At 40.7% G+C, this 12,278-nt stretch overlaps 1 protein-coding gene across 5 annotated transcripts in view; it reads right to left on the bottom strand.

Moving 5' to 3' along the window:
* Positions 1-12,278, bottom strand: part of DAB2 (DAB adaptor protein 2) — a 54,612-nt gene that overhangs the window by 41,397 nt on the left and 937 nt on the right. The window lies entirely within an intron of this gene.

The following is a 12,278-nucleotide window of genomic DNA, read 5'->3' as shown; positions in this document are numbered from 1 at the left end:
AATCAAGTTCCCTTCTCCAAGTCTGTCATTTACTCTCCAGGACTGAGGTGGATTCCTACCCTAAATGCTATTTTATATTTGCACCTGGGTCCCAAACATTCCCTTAAGGGGGAAATAAAAAAAAAACAAATGTCTTTTGACCCTTAAGAGTGTGTCATTTATCTCACATTGTGCATGGCCAGAGAGACGATGCAAATGGTAGGCAGCTAGCTACCCTAGATTTTGCTGTGAAGCCATGACTATGACAAAACTGGAAAAACCTTCAGACGCTGGCAGCCTTTGTTGTTGTTGTTGTTCAGAGGGTTGACTGATCCCATCTCAAAGCCATTACAATGTAGACACTAGAAACCAAGTTTGGAATTCCAGTGATCCGTACCAGCAAGTTAATTCATGTGATCAAAACCACATCCCTACTAAGTGCCAGGCATTCTTCTAGAGCTTCAGCTATACCAATGAGCAAAATAAAGATCTGTTCCCTGATAGGGTTTATTTTCTAACAGGGAGCAAAACGTAAGTGGAGTGTAGACTTTCAGAAGATGAGAAATACTCTGGGGAGAAAGGAGAGCAGAGGAAAGTAGATTTGGGAATCCAACGCTGAGAGTGTCCTGGACATGTTCCTTAGAAACACAGAATATTAGATTTTTAAAAGTTAAATTTGCTGAATGTTTATTATATACCAGGTGTGATGCTAAGGCATTCTCATTTAATCCGGGACAGTATCATCCCCCTTATACAGGAGGGAAGGCTGAAGCACAGGAGTGAAGCAGCAATCTGCAAGTCACACCAGCCTAATATATATACTCTAATCTCTTTGCTTCACAACAAAAGAGATAATTAAGTTAGTTCTTCAAAGACTGGGACATCGTGCATAGCCAGAAAGTACTTTCAGGAAAGAGGAATTAATAGCAATGCATAAAAGATATTCATGTCTGCTTGGCTAGAATACAGGGCCTATGCTGGGGTATACCAGGGGGAAAAGGTTAAAGGCTGGGTCAAGCTGGATTAGGATGGCCAATAGCTCTCTGTTTTGTCTAGATGGGATAAAGAGGACTTTCAGGTGGTTGTTGGGGTGTTGACAAATCCCAGTACAGGGACATGGCATCAAAGTCAAAGAGCTCTGCAGTATGACAGTTGCATGGACTTGCCCTTTGGAGTGATTCAGCATTGCCAGTTTCTTTCAACTATTTGGCTAATTTCTGGAAACAAAGCCTTTTAATTGAAAGGTTAAGGACTAACAATCTCAAACGTTAGATTCAAGGTTATCCCATCTTGCCAAGCTCTGATGCACAGTGACCCTCAAACTTCAAATAAATAAAATGTCTTAAAGGTGGCTTTTTAAAAAGTCAAAGGCCATTATATCTTACACTCTACAATCGTCCTTTTTATAGAAATGTATATGAAGTGAAATGACATTTTGAAATGTGAGTTCCTTAAAAACAACAAAAAAAGAACATCTTTTGTAAACGGCAGCTATTAAGATAGTCATGTAATTAGAGCCTCTTGTTTGAAGCAGAATATATTAATGTAATATTTTCCCAATTTATATATGTTTTTCCATAAAACTGTTGAAAGTCTGGAAAGAACAGTGCCAAGAAAATGCTGGTTAACAAGGGTGGTAGAAGGGAAAAAGACAGATTTCTGTTCTTATACATTTAGAATAAGCGATACTGGGTGACACACTTTTCTCTATTTTAAAAATTAAAATCCTTAGAGATGCTCTAATTTGGCAGATAGCAAAGTTTAAAATGTAGGTACAAGTCTATAGTCTAACTTGGGCTAAAGATAGTCATGAAGATGCTGTAGGGTTCAGCCACTTTCAATTAAACTCAAAAATGAAGGGAAACCACACATGAACATGAGCACATCTAAAATCCTATAGAACGCTGCCCATGGTCAGCAGTCAACACTTTCATCTTAGGCATCATTAAATGATACCTAACCAGAGTTGGGGAAACCTCCTGATATATTAAAAATTCAACAGTAAGTTTTCAGTCAAATAATAAGTAATATTCAGGAAACTCTTATGCTGGGATTTTGAAAGTTGGTCAGTGGACGGCCTATCAGTTGGTTTCCAGCCTGGGGTTCTTGGACATGCTGGGGTGTGCACAGACAGTAATGAGTTTGTGACCTAATTTTAGCATTTTAAAGAGCCTGATGGATATCCCAACTCACAATACAGCTGCACAGGGAAATAAAAAACAAAACAAGTTTCTTTGATTTGGGTGGAAATTGTGCTAAGTCAAAACAGCTGTAATTATCCAGTGTTGAGCCAAAGGTCTCATCTATTTTCTCAAATTTTATCCATAATTTTATAAACAATTTGGTGGATACTTTTAAAAGGAGAATAAGAAGTTGTTTGTGGATGAAATATCAGACTGAAAACTATTCACTACAATTCTCATTAGCCAGGTGATTACACCCATCAGGTCAGACAGATACACATGAGCAATAATGAATACTCCATTGGTAGAAGTTACACTAGCAACTTGGAAAGACCACACCATCTGGAGAATTTCAGTAACAGCTTGTCTGCCTTCCTCAGGCCCTGAGCAGATATAAACTAGAAGAACATATGGATATTGCTCGTTATAAATAACCTTAAAGTTAAAAAAAGGGGGGGCTCAGAACTGTTTTACTTATACCAACAGATGATAAGGCAAGCTAAAGTTTTCCATTTTGCTCGCTCTATAATAAATTGCAACTGATGTTGTAAATGAAAGTGGCTTGAGCTACTCACTCACCTGGCCATCTGGTTATTGTTTACTGAACACCTACTATGTGCCAAGCACTTCATTATCCTAGGTATACAGTGATAAAATAGACATTGTCTCTACTCTCAGGGGGCTTAGAGAATATGTAGGGGAGAAAGAACAAGCAGGTGACAGTTATAACTGATGCTATGTATTTTGGAGGAATTGTTTCTGATTAGGATAGAAAGATTCATTGCTATGAATAACACTTCATAAAAGAAAGCAAAAGTAGTATTACTTCAAGGAATTATATTAAATTGCTATATTGATATCAATTATGGAAGGATGCAAATGTTGTCTCAAGGGTTAATAATCCTCCTCAACAGTTTTAAAATTATGACATGAATTGGGGGGATATTTACATTTCATATTTGTGAGCCTCCCTGTAACCACACTGCAATCTGAAGGAGCATCTGTATGGCAGTGCCAGAGGGAGAAATTCTGTTATACATGAAGGTGCTGAAGAGTATCAGTGATGTTTCCTTCAAAGTTATCGTAAAATCCAAAGTTCTGAGTCAACACTACCTTCATAAACACCAGAAGAAACACTATGCTCATTTGGCATTCAGTTTTGCCACTTAAGAAGGACAAGCAATTCAGGGAACTTCTGTATTCTAGAACCAGACATGTGCTATGGTACTCTTAATTATCAGATTTTCTAAGAATACAAGAATGTCGCTTTCAGATCAGGCCAAACATTGAATCTCAGATTTCAGTGAAACAATATTACGAAAATGTAACCAAGGGTCCTTATAGTTGGCTTTGGTTATTTAAAGAGCCCTACCAAGTCACAAGAGCATTAGCAAGGGACAACCAGGTAGCAGTCTTCTTCATCAAGGAAACGGACTTCATGATCACTACAGGTAGTGAGCCCTCCACAAATGTTGGCTGCATGAAGTGTAAGAGCACAGACCCAAACACGGAACATGGTTGTGCCCACCGTTTCTGTGAAAGAGTTCTCGTACAGAAAACTGAACACTTGCATCAATATACACTATGTGGGAACAGCATTAAAGAATGTACTTTGTATGCAGATAAACCTAAAAGATCCACAACAGTATTGTCTGCAGCTTAGAATGAGGCCAAGATTTTATCCTAAACTGCTCATGTTTAATGAGTATGTCAAACCTCTGAAACTCTACTTTTCATAATTTCCCTTTATTTTCATACCTCTTCCCCCTCCCCATTATATATTTTTTTATTTAGTTCCAGCATTTCTCCCCAACCTCACCTCACGGCCACCCTGAGCTCCTCCTCCCTAAAAAGTTATACCACGTTGTATCATACATATCTCTCATGATTAGCGGACTTATATTATGGTGTATGTTGATCTTTTCTACATACATAGCATAGGTACTCCTTAATATATTTAAAACACTTGAAGTGAAAAAACAAACTTTGTAGAATGAGCTTTTTATTCTATCTCCAAAGGGCTTCAATGAGAATCTAAGGTGTAAGAGACTCTAACTGTAACTGACCTCCCTTTATGGCTAAATTTTGGTAGGAGGTTTTACTGGCCTCCTAGCTTTCCTGATTTTGTATTAATCAGGTATCAGTGTTCAATTCCTCCATTCACATTCAGGTGAGATTCAAAGCCCTTCTAATCAGGCTGCAGACTATACATGTACATGGCCACCTGCTCTCTGAAGAAGCTGTTGTCTTCCGTTTCCCCTTAATAGACACGAACACACACACACACACATACACACACACACACACACACACACACACACACACCCACACCAGGCCTTCTTATGTTGCCTGCTAGCCTGTGATATGTACTGCCTTCACCTTCTTGAATTTCGTGAAAACCTTCATTCCAAGGCCACCCATGATGTGTGGTCTCAGGGAAGTCTTCACTGTGCTCTCACCAGCTATTTTCCCACATTTGCCCTGACCTGTCATTGCCCTCTGATTCCTATAGAGCTCTTCCCTCAATTCAATAAAACTTTTAGGATCAGAAAATTATTTGCCCTACATTTCTAGGCTCAACACAGTCTATTAATGAGCAGTGCACTTAAAACATTAGGGGTAAATACATATTTCTCTCTGCTCCTTAATAAGGTTAGGCAAACCTTTTCTCTGCTTTGATGATTTTTAAAGAAATACAAGTTCCTCTTCAACTACTAAGCAATCTCCACTCAAACGCATTCTGCCAATAGAGCCAGGCTGAGTTATTCTAATCAGCATTTGGTTTTCCTGCTTCAATGAAGAGATGTGCTTGGCAAATAAAGATCAAAATTCTTATCCTGACATTCATGGCTCAGCACGATTCATCTCTCCTTTTCAAACTCAGACACTTCTCAGCCCTGTGCCACCTGCTCTTGGCCAAACTGGCCAGAGATATTTAGGCATAACCTAAATTCACCCAACTGCATGATTTGCATGTGTGCTTCTGCCTAAAATGCATTTTCTCTCCCTACCTTTGTTTATTTGACTTCCATTGTTCCTTTAAAAGCCAGATCCATGAACACACCAATGTCCTTTGTCTCCTGGACCCACACAACACTCTGTAACACTTAACTACAACAAAATCATATGTTAGTTGAGTAGTTACTATTTTCTCTAAATATCTTACAGGCAGCTGTTGATAGGTATGTGTTCCCTAGCAGGGATAAGGTAAATATTTGCATCCAACTTTCAATTACCATCAACTTTTAGTCACTGGGGACTTTAGATCAGTTAGAGAAATCAAAAATCACAAAGAACAAGTTTTCAGGCAGTGCAGCAAGCATCTTCCACATCAAGCTATCCTTTAGAAGACAGCATGAACATTAAATATAATTATCTATCATTTCAATTCTAGTATGTGTATCCTTTCTGAAAAGCCTCAGCTATAGTCGAACCTTAGCCCAGGCAGAAATCAATATTGAACTTCCTTATTAGCAACCAACCATTAATGGAAAAGCCTGTCTATCTGCTACATACTTGTTTTCTACTTCAAAAGTGAACTGCATTTAAGTTGTTTAATTTTAGTGGTAAAGGGGGCAGGGAACAACAGAAAACAAAATCATATAACAATAACAACAAACCTCAATGCTAATATAATTAAAGCACAGCTGAGACTTCCCTTTAAAGGATGGACATTTGAGTGCCTACTATGCGTAGCCACTGCAACTGCTGATCTGACTCAGAGGGCAATTGTATGTTTCCCTAGCAGATTAACATTTCATCCCAAAGCCAAACTGGTTTAGCATGCTTCATATGATTATGCCAGCTCTCTGACATATGTTCACACACATTTGGTTTATTTCTGTTGCACTAAATGGTGACAAAAAGCACTTTAGCATCTGAGTTACATATTACAGAAGACTAGACCAGGTCTTGGCCCCCTAAAAGGACACTTAAAATATAAAAAATAAGTGAGATCATTTGGATGAAATGTTTAGAACAGGGAGGGCAGCTGTGTTCAATATGGACACAATTAAAGATGAAGTTATTCACTTTCCAGTTCTTTGGGTAAGGATTAACTATAGACCTTAAGAGGACCTGACTGCCCTGCTCAGATGAAGTTTCAGTGACAGCTGAAAGTTAATATTTGTGTGCCTCTCTACTGATTTATGAAGCACTGCCGCATTCTCCTCCTGATATTCACATTTACTAGTTTAAAGGTACATAGGAAAGACAGTGTTCTACTTTTCAGACTGAATGTGTGGATCTCTAGAATTTAGTTTGCCTGACACTCAAAAACAATGAGAACAACATCATTTAAAAAATATCAGCTTACTTATTACATTGAGAATTGTATTTCTAGGACAGGTACATTTCAGAAGCAGCTGCAGGAGCTCAGAGAATCTTTAATTTTAAAATCGAGGCAACTCATTTTCCTGATGGAGAAATGAAGCTTAGGCCTTATATAGCTTGTCTTACATGGCAAAGCTGGGCTGTGGGCAGTCATTTGCAGAACCCAAGCTCTTAATCTATGTTGGCTCTTCAAAATCGGAGTTCCTATTATATACTTGCACATGACACCCTTGTATTTTTCAGTTTAAGATGTGATCTCTGCTTGACATCAGGTCTTCTTAGGACTGTTTTTGCAGGTAGGTGAGGCAACTAAGGGCCAGAGCCATTGAATAACGTGTCCAGGAAATGGCAGCACTGCCATGCTCATGCAAGTCTGTTTAACTCTCCATCCTACGTCCTTTGCCGCACATGAGGAAGACTTTTGTTTCGGTTTCTGTTCACCGTGAGTTTTTCCATTGCTAACCTAGCATCAGACTTCACATAGTAGGTAACTGCTAAGTATTCAGATAAACACCAAGATGCAAATTATAAAGATTCATAATTGAATCCTAGCTTTATTACTTAATGAAAATACCTTGGGCAAGATACTCATCACATTGGAGCCAAGAAATGGAGATATATTTTTTTTGCAAGCTACTTAAAGTGAAAGTCAATGGGAGAAAGGAGCAGTCTTCATTGGCCACTAAACTTTACAAAAACTAAGTGAAGTGGACTCATTTATGGAGAGACCTTCATCTGCACTTCTGGACATGGCATAAAAAGTTTTAGAGGTGACAGAAAACCATCTGGTTCAAGCATAATGATCTAGTTTACTAGAATCTTTTTTAAAAGAAGTAACTGGGACAGTCTCCTAATAAATGGAGATTAATTATACTCTTTAAAAACCCCAGTAGATGGCAAAGGATTTAGAAGTGAGGTGAGGGACGGGTGCGGTGGCTCACGCTTGTAATCCCAGCACTTTGGGAGGCCGAGGCGGGTGGATCACGAGGTCAAGAGATCGAGACCATCCTGGTCAACATGGTGAAACACCGTCTCTACTAAAAATACAAAAATTAGCTGAGCATGGTGGCGCATGCCTGTAATCCCAGCTACTCGGGAGGCTGAGGCAGGAGAATTGCTTGAACCCAGGAGGCGGAGGTTGCGGTGAGCCGAGATCGCGCCATTGCACTCCAGCCTGGGTAACAAGAGCGAAACTCCGTCTCAAAAAAAAAAAAAAAAAAGAAGTGAGGTGATAATATACAATCAAAAAGTATATTGGATTTCCTAGGATCAAGAAAGCTATACTTGGGATATAGGGGAAATGTCCAAAGTCCATGCTTTTTAATCTTTCTGCATCCTCAGATTCAGTTAAACTGCACTGTATTTAAATGCTTTTGCTTTATTGTCTCCATTACTGAAGGAATTCAAATACTTTGTTATGATTTTCACTGAACAAATGAATCATAAAACCACTGAATTATGGAAGTTACTCTTAGATCACGTGGTGGAGAGCTACTTTAGGTACAGCTGGATGGGCCCTACTGCCGGAGTTGAGTTTAGGAGATCTGGGATGGGGACTGAGAGTCTGCAGTTCTGACAAGTCCCCAGCTGATGCTGATGCTGCTGGTTTGGAAATCAACTCTGAGAACTACTGTCTTAGATGAGTTCTTCTAAGCTGTGAAATATGCATCAAGGTAAATGTACCGTTTTGAAAGACTGAATTAATTTGTCAGGTGCAAACTTGTGTATGGCAGCTCATCTTTCACATTGAGATCTGAGTCTTTTGGGGAGTAACCTTTTGCATCATATTGCTAGGTAGAAATAAGGTAGCTTTGTTTTTATTTAACCAAGAGACAACATTAAACCATATTTTCCTAACCCAAATTTCTTTAGGTTGAACAGTGCTTCAAACTCAGAGTTCTAGATTGTTACTTCCTATCTACCTGCTCCCTTTACTCTATGGTTTCCTGAAAATCGAAGTGACAGCCCTCATACATTCTGTTTTCCTTCAACTTAACACTCACTCAGCCTGCCCCATTCACTTAGGATTCTTACCAGTTGAACTTCGTTAAAAATCACTTGCCTCTAACTAGCCTGCATAAGTGTAGTAGGAAAAAATTGCCAGGCTGCTTCTATATTGAGGTAGTAACTTTTAGATTCCGGAAATTTCATACGCTTTTATGTTTTGCTCTCTAGATGCTGCAAGAATTAGGAAGGTTAGAAAATCAAGTACTGGGATTATAATAAGTTTGGTGGGGGTGATGTAAGTAGAGAGGAGATTCTACTTCACTTAGTAACTACCATTTTTAGACCAGGAAGAAATTTGTTCAGATTCTACTTGCCCTAGAGAGGCAGGCTTCCTTCCAGGGTAGAAGGATGCGGGAAGGGGAGTAACCATGGCAACTTGCCCAGCTATGAGGGCAAGGATAGCATGGGGCCTCCACACACTCGGAAGAATTTTTATTTCTAGCCTAGTCATACAGTTTAGGCCGGGTGGTCCTCCTTTCCCACTTCCTTCTGTGATCATGCTGACTTCAGGGGGAAAGATTGCTCCTTCTCTGTTGGGAGTCTGAGAGGGCATGGTGAGGACGTAACTGAGACCAGCGAGGTCAGCCTGACCAAACCAAAGTGCAGGCTTCCAGGCCGAGAACAGAGAGTAACTCCCTGTGTGTTCCAGTGTGAGCACAAGCAAACCCGCTGGCTTTATTAAAATCAAGTGCTTGAATAATTAACCTTTTTTCAGGTAGGTGAGGGGTATTCAATTTTCATGAAGAAATTTTCCTTTTGCCTTCAGTTTTCCCAAAGACTCTTAATTCAGTTGTTCACGGGGAAGCAATAACAAATAAACAAGCAAAACCTTCAAAATCAGATGGAAAAAACTATTCCAAGTATGTTAGATTAACTGTCTTCCCAGCAATCCTGGGTAGGTACTGTTCTTCTTCCCAGAAAGCTGAAGTACGGAGAGGTTATGGAATGTGCCCTAGGCCATGAAACCTGCAATCCCGTAGCCAGGATTGGAATCTAGGCAATAGTACTTCAGAAAGTAGTTCTCAACTACTGCCCAGTTGTGCCCTGTTGGAAGCAGCTAGTGTTGAATGCTGGCCCTCTGTGTCCATACCAGGCATCATTGGTTCCCCTCATCAGGAATTTTTTGGGTTTTTGTCTTTAAGTAAACACTAAGGAGTCTGCTTTCCTTCTGATTCCCACTGGTTAATCCAGTCAGGATATGTTATCGTGAGTTGGGTCTCCCTTAGAGATACGTGACTGATGTTAAATCGGTTCCATCTGGCCGGGTGTGGTCGCTCATGCCTGTTATCTCAGCACTTTGGGAGGCCGAGGCGAGTAGATCACTTGAGGACAGGAGTTCGAGATCAGCCTGGCCAACATGGTAAAACCCCCGTCTCTACTGAAAATACAACAACAACAACAACAACATTAGCCAGGCATGGTGGCGGGTCCCTGTAACTACAGTTACTCAGGAAGCTGAGGCTGGAGAATCACTTGAACCCAGGAGGTGGAGGCTGCAGTAAGCCAACATCACACCCTGCCGTCTAGCCTGGGCAACAGAGGGAGACTCTGTCTCAAAAACACAAAACAAAAAAATCTGTTTCATCTAAATATGATTTTGGCCAACCTTTGTGCAGTTTGGGGGCACAGCTTTGACTTCAGAATTACACAGCAATGCCAGGGAGAATTTTAAAATACCACATCGTGTTACTCAGGTGTTTCATATTGCCAATCTGGTTCCCATTCTGGTTCTGTCTAAAGAGTAGAAAACCTTATGTGTTTGGTTAGTTACCTAAACCTTCCTGGCTAGTAAGCTTTCAAATCTTTCCAGCTGGGAAAGGTATGTTCTGATGAGCATTAGGACAGCTTCAAACCCCAGGAGGGCTCACTCTCAGCAGATTTCCCAAGCGTTTCAGCATCTCGGCTTTGTCTTTTAAAAGAGCAATAATTAAATCCTCAGGTCTAGAGAATAAAGAAGAGAAACACACGCAGCCTCCAAAATTATCCAGGTGAAATATCAGTGGTAGCAAATTTAGGCTTATGAACATATGAGGGTAGACTTAGAAATGATGCAGAATGTATTCACAGCACCACCAAGAGCCCATGTCACAGCAAAGCCTCCTGCCTGGGCAGGAGTCACTCAGCAAGGAAGGTATCTTCCTGCTCCCTTAACCTTCACCTTAACCTTCAAGTAATCGAGGCCTGGTTAAGCAGGCCAGTAAATATCATCCCCAACCAGCTGGTCAGCAGCTGCCAGAGGTCCCTGAACTACCTTCATGCCAACAAGTGCCTTAAAAGCAGTACCCTTCCACCCAAACAAGGCGGCTGAAATCCATTCAACCTTTGGAGCAAGACAACAAACAGGCCTAATGCACAGGAATTTGGACTTTCAGTTTAATCTAAAACTATAAAAGTCTTTAGTAGAAATGCAAACTCTGGATTTTGTCCTTCACAAATTAGACAAGGTTTTTAACAAGTGCCTTTGTCCCTGGCTTACATCCTCAGGTAAAGATCAACCATCAAGATCAAAGATCCCCAAAATGGCAAATACATATGTGTAAGAGCTCAAAGTTGGAAGACATTCCTCTGCCATCTATTTATTCTGGTTATACATTAAAGCATAGGCAGTCATAGCTGAAAAAGAACTGGTTTCTAGGGCAGTCATTTGGATCAGAAGGCCACCGAGCTGGGAGTGGGAAAAGAAGGGGATGTTACTCACCAACAACCGGAAAACGAATTCAGTTGGCCTTAGGAGGAAACTGACTAAGGATTTGGAAGAAGTGGTCTGCCCCAGAAATAGACATTAGCAAAGACCACCAGGCCACTTTGCTTTCTCTGGAAGACTTTCCCATCGTACTCTCCTTGTGGTCTTACGTGTGGCATTATTTCCACATATCCAGCACTTCATCAAAAAGGTCCTTTTCCAAAGATTACGAAGGGCTCAAGCCTCGAATACTCCCAAATTCTCAAGGCAATAAACTTTGATACAGTGTCACTGAGGGCCGTTTCCCTTCTAGGAGGGGAGACACAGAACCTGGGGTAGGCGGGGCACCTGGCCCAGAGAAAGGCAGCCTCCACAGGTCTGGCTGCTGGGGTAAGAAGCATGGTGAGGAGCTATTTGGTAGCTGCAAGCCCCCTCCTCCCCAGCCAGTTCTTCCCTCCTCAGTAGGTGCTTTTGTGTGAGACTCCAACCTCAAGATTTTAAGGACGATCAAGTAGACATCGCATCAAAGCCATTCCAAGAAGCTTATCAGACATCTCAAAGGCATTTCTGCAGCTGCCTTCTTTCCCCTCCCATTCCTTCTGTTTGCATTAGTTATATCTTACCTCTTTCTCCCCCACGCCCCTGCTTTGCCTGACTAAGGCCAGAAATTTTTTCATTAAGTCACTTTATAGAGCAACATTTACAATTCATGAAGTTGCCCCTCCATAATTTTTAAGTCTTTCCATGTGTCTGGAAGCTTGTTTCTGTTCTTCTCGTTTTACAGAGTAGCTCTCTTCCTTCCAAACACAAACTAAAAAGAAAGGGGAAAAGGTGGGGGGTGGTTGGGGTGGAGATAACATCCAGATTCCTTAAGCGTTTTTAATCTAGTTAAATTTCTCTTTAGACTCAAACAGCTCCCTGCTGAAATTGCAGACCTGAATTCCAGGCTCAGAATTAAGTCAAAAGGGAAAGAGGCAGAAACAAATAACACAGTCAGCTCTATGCTATGAAAACCGCTACGTTGACTGAGGCTCCATGGTTTTAACCCATTCATTTTTTCCCCCCTTTTTCAGAATTCTTACTCAGTCTTTTTA

The sequence above is a fragment of the Saimiri boliviensis genome, chromosome 1, assembly GCF_048565385.1.
Source record: "Saimiri boliviensis isolate mSaiBol1 chromosome 1, mSaiBol1.pri, whole genome shotgun sequence".
Classification (NCBI taxonomy): Eukaryota; Metazoa; Chordata; class Mammalia; order Primates; family Cebidae; genus Saimiri; species Saimiri boliviensis.
Note: the sequence above shows the minus strand (reverse complement) of the source record. Positions and strands in the feature narration are given on the sequence as shown.